Raw genomic sequence first — 5,265 nt, 5'->3', positions numbered from 1 at the left:
TAAGAAGATAATCAGAGGAAAAGAGTGATAAAACTTCTAAAGAAAGGAAACTCTCCTTATTTATACCCATCGCAATTAATGCGATAGGATATGAACAGTAGAGAGAGAAAAACATCACCCAACCAATGACTGCCACGTCACGCGGGAAATTCGAAAAAAAGAAAAAGTTGTACAATAGGGTACAGTGACAGCCGTAAAAAACGTTCCATCACCTGTTCACGCGCCTGCGAGTGGTCAAATTGTCCTTTTTCATGATTATCCATACCATCAGAAGATATTTTCTACCTAATTTCTGAACAATAAAAATCCCCAACACGTATTAAGTCCAGAATTTCACCCGCATAAAGATTTCACACGAAAGAAACACTGGACTGGGGGACTTGTAGAGGTAGGGTACCAAAAAGACCCAAATACCCTTAAGTACCACCCGCGGGTCACAGAGAATCCTCTTGTAAGCCACCCGCGGAACACATGGACCACCCGCATATCACGAATGAGGAGGAACGTCCTCACAGCACATGCGGAAGCATCCTGGCATCCTCAAAAGTCATCCGCAGGACAGGATATCTGTCCGCCTAAACATCCGGAAGGCAATGCCAGTGGGACAGCTGTCATCACTCAAAAACTCTCTAGAAGAAGGTTCATGATTCTCACTTAGGGAATACGTGACTGAACAACCAATAAATAAAGGACACATGGCCAGTTTGTTATAACCGTGCACATGGCCAGGGTGCAATCCATCCTATCATTGGGCGACGCGTGTCCAGGTTGTTATACCCATGCACATGGGACGTATAGCTCAACCTATCACAAGAAGACACACGTCCAGGCAGTTATCAAAGATCTTCTGGAAGAGGACAGCTGGCCCAATCACCTTCCAACATCCTTCGGCTATAAATACCTTGTTAAACGGTATGAGGTATTCATTCACTCACTTGCATTCTGACTACACTTAGTCTGTTTACTTCAGTACTTTCTCCATTTACGAACGTTACTGATTCTCACGCTGGAGGGTGGTTACAGGAAGATCCCCCCCCCCCTCTTGTCCTTCCTGAAACGAGATTCACGGTGTCTGTTTTGTAGGTTCCGGTCATTGGACTTTGGGAAGTCACACTCATATCATTGGTAGTAATTATCGTATCTTACCCTGTGGACTCATTGGATCCAGGACCCATACTCGGGGATTGGATCCGTGTTTCTTCACTACCCATAGTGCTATCTGAACTTCCTTATATCCGTAGAAAATTGGGACAGTTAGAAATTAACTTTTTGCATAGACTGTGCTAAAAGTAATATATGAATTAACCTGTCACCCCTTATGTCGATCTTCTTTAAGCTTCTGCCGTTTTGGTGGGCATTTGTGAGATACCTTGACTCAGCCACTGTAATATAAGAATATTAATAGAAATTTTAAGATACATTATTAGCACTTTTACACTGTGGGTGCATACCTCTAATTTTTGTCCGTTCATTCAGCCTTCAAGTTCATCATAAGAGGCAAAGAAGAGGTATTGGGTCAGTATGTTAGTCTTGGGAAGCGATACAAATGTAGCTATTTTCCAATCTTGAGGGGTGCATCAAGTCAGAATAATGGCATAAACTTCTTGAGGCATTACATATATAGATCAGATGGTAACTGTGTGACATGAACATGTATCAGTGATGGAGTCATTGTATGCCCTGTTACAATTCAACAAAAGGATTCAATTTGTTTACTCTCCTTTAATTTCCATCACACAAATGATCAACACATAGTACATACAAAAAACTACTAAACAAATAAAATGTTGTCGACATTTAGACACTCAAATTCAAGAACATCGATACGTTTAGACACTCGAAACATCCACAAATGGTTACCTTGACGGCGATCATGTGGATGTAACAGTGGTATCGTACGGATTGACATTGACAAGTTTTTAATTGTCAATTGTCATCCAGTCACAACCCAAAAGATATTGTTATGGTTTTTCAATCCAAGGAAATTAGGAAAACCCAGTTAAGAACCATAGTTATTTCTCCTTAAATTAATTAGTGCAAACAAAAGAAGCTAACATATGGGGGAAGTGGTGCATGTGAAGCAGACGGAAGTAAAGTGGATTTGGAGGTTCGGTGATGTAGAATATGGGGGAAGTGGGTTTGAAGGTCCAATCACAACATGGTACATAATGAGCTTCATATTGCACAACTATATTTTGCGCAACACACATGTTAAGCATGATGTACAACCTGTTAATGCACAAGTTCACCCAAAATTGTAAATATACTAGTATTTTGACCCCCCCCCCCCCCGGCGTAAAATAGGCGCATATTTTGACGAAAGAAACTGAAAACTTTGATCCGTAATAAACTACGCAAACTTTTGACCAAATTGGTTTCTAAACTGAACCAGTTCATAACACTACAGTTTAGAATCGACATGGTGACCTTAAAGTAACCGCTTGCAAACAACATGGAAGAGATTAACGAAGCAGTAGAATCGTGAGCGACATCACCTGAACAGAAAATTAATATTAAAGATTAGCTGCACATCAACTACTTAACTTAAATACACTGCCACAAATGAAGAGCAAACACATAACTACATAAGCATACACCAAACTAAGCATCCACTCAACAACTGTTTTAGCTTCATTTTTAAGATAAAAACGATTAAAAGTTTAATAAATTAGTACAGATGTAAAGGAGGCTAAAGTTTTGGAAACCAGCAGGATGATATATACATCCTACACAAAAATGATTGCATTCACTCCCTAAAGTCACTCCACTCCATAACCTTAACCGAAAGTGATTGCCTCTCTATTCTCATGTGTAATTTCCTGCTACTTTAGTCATAACTCAAATGATATTAACTAATATATGTTTATAACTTCATATATATTTCACTACTATAAAAACGCATGAATGATCTTTTAGGCACAAATATATGCTGCTTACAATAAAAAATTTTCAAATTTAGAGGCTACAAACATTTATACCTTGTCATCTTCTTTGGCTTCACTCTTCTTTTTGAAACGTTTAATTCTTTTGTCAGTCTTTTTAGGCTTCACATTGTCGTAAACTTCCAATAAAGCTATTGTAGAAAAGTAACAACAATTATACTATCAAAAACCAAGAAGACTGGTAACACTAACATGCCATTTGAATTATACATTTAAAAAGAAAGAAAACTCACATTCAATCTGGAACTCTAGGGTTCAATCTTTCTGAAGAGTTTTTTGGCAGATATCCATGTGTTGTTTAAAGATGACACCCCATGTCTTTAAGATTATTAAGTACATTAGAAGGTGATGAAGATTTCTTAGCTTAAATAGGTTTTTTTGGTAACAAATATCCATCAAAATCATGATAAAACAATATGTCATGAGAACTTAACAAACATTACATGTACATAATCGGGCTCAAAGACAACTTACCTAAAGTAATCAATGATGTACTGGACGACGGTTGTGCATACGTACCATAACAAAGAGATCAAGTTATGTGACACCCAAGTCTTCAAGTCGGTCCCCATATCTAAGTACATTTGAAGGTGCCAAAAACACAAAAATGCGAGTAAATCATATCATGGCAGGGACCTAATAATCCGAAATTTGCAAATTAATCAATGAATTGCATTCATGGCATTATATATTGATAAAATAATCTAAAACTTGCCTTAATTTATAAAACTAAAATGAAGATTTGTTGATTCCTCACTTGTTATTTGGATTTTGAACAGTTCTGATGAACAAAAACCTTAATTCAAGCGATTTCAAGCAATGAGGCCGTATCTGGGGTCGGATAGATTAGGGTTTTCCGGGCTCGGGAGCCGTAGCGTTAAGTCACACATCCACCACGATGCCGGTTGTCGTCGTTCTGTTTGTCATGGACAGACTTAAGGTTTTCCGGCGATGGAACGAAGACGGAGAAGGAGTCGACAGCGATCTCAAACACCTCAACACCACCACCATGTCACTCTACATCTGGAAAACGATGTTCGTTTCTGAATCAATTAAAGGTGTATGGTTGAACATTAGCCGACCTTTGAAGTTGAAATCCGATCTGAGAGAATTGGGGTGGAATGGAAAGGAAGAAGCCAGAAGTTGATGACACGTATAATCAGAAAAGGAACGTGGCGTTGGCCCGTGAAAAATGTATAGTTACAAACCAAGCAGCTTAAAGTACATTTTTTATGCCCACCGACCCCTGAAAATGTATATATACTAGTAGGTTGACCCCCCGCGATACGGCGTTGTTTTGATGACGACTAACAAAATTAGTTAACTGACCCAAAGTTTCGCAATGTGTATGGGGGGGGGGGGGGATGGATAGCGACAGCGAGCGAGGGAGACAGGTGTTTAGGCACACATTTGTGAGTTCAATGAGGCTTCTTTGTTAGTTGATATAACCCATCAAAAGCTTAGTAGAGGTGAGGTGCTATATCGATGAGGTAATATAAACTAAGCAACATGTGAGCAAAACCAAATCCGAGAAAGACAAATTATATCGCGAACACACAGGTAAGAAAGTAACAAATAAAACCTAATCAACCGAAATAAAAGACGCATACATACTAAGCTACAACAAAAAAGTCGAGTAAAATGAGAGCGACATCCTTCATCATCTGCGAATAGAGACAACATGCTTCAATTACGCGATGCGTAGGTAAGAATCACTTATATGTGAGATGTATTAAAGCATTAACTAAACAAACTTTAATAACCATCAAAAGATTATTCTCCTTCTGTAATAAAATGAGATTTAAGAGAATGTACAAAAATACAGTTGACATATCATGTATTATGCTCTGTTCATTGGCACTTTGTCAATGTAAGTATCTTTGTTTAATCTAAAGTGATTTAGGCTTAATTCCATTGTTTGATTTGCTGCTGTATATTGGCATTGTTATTTCTCTCAATCTGTTAAAGTTAGATTTCAAGAGCACTAACAACGAGGCAGAGTATGAAGCTTTCTTGGCCGGCTTACGGATAGCCAAAAAGCTTAGGGTGAAACATTTGGAAGCTCGCGTGGACTCCATGTTGATTGTGGGACAGATAAACGGCACATATGAAGCAAAAAATGATATAATGGTCTCGTATGTATCACATGAGAAAGATTTGATGCTCCAGTTCTCCTCATGCAAAGTGATCCACATAAAAAGAAGCGAGAACAAATCAGCAGATGCTCTTAGCAAACTGGCTTCAACGAATTTCGAACATTTTGCTAAAGACATCCGCATTGAAATATTGGACCGCCCATCTGTTCCGCAACATTAAGTTTTAG

The 5,265-nt window shown here is 38.5% G+C and overlaps 1 long non-coding RNA gene across 1 annotated transcript; it reads right to left on the bottom strand.

The window, feature by feature from the left end:
- Positions 1–2,301: 2,301 nt before the first annotated feature.
- Positions 2,302–3,518, bottom strand: LOC143592442 (uncharacterized). The gene is made up of 3 exons (XR_013145929.1): positions 3,462–3,518; positions 2,979–3,305; positions 2,302–2,495 (listed from the first exon to the last, which is right to left on the bottom strand). It is a non-coding gene; the product is annotated as an uncharacterized LOC143592442 (long non-coding RNA).
- Positions 3,519–5,265: the final 1,747 nt, after the last annotated feature.

Source organism: Bidens hawaiensis, unplaced genomic scaffold (genome assembly GCF_021521415.1).
Source record: "Bidens hawaiensis isolate Kalapana, Puna unplaced genomic scaffold, B.hawaiensis_p1.1 tig00040804_1, whole genome shotgun sequence".
Classification (NCBI taxonomy): domain Eukaryota; kingdom Viridiplantae; phylum Streptophyta; class Magnoliopsida; order Asterales; family Asteraceae; genus Bidens; species Bidens hawaiensis.
Note: the sequence above shows the minus strand (reverse complement) of the source record. Positions and strands in the feature narration are given on the sequence as shown.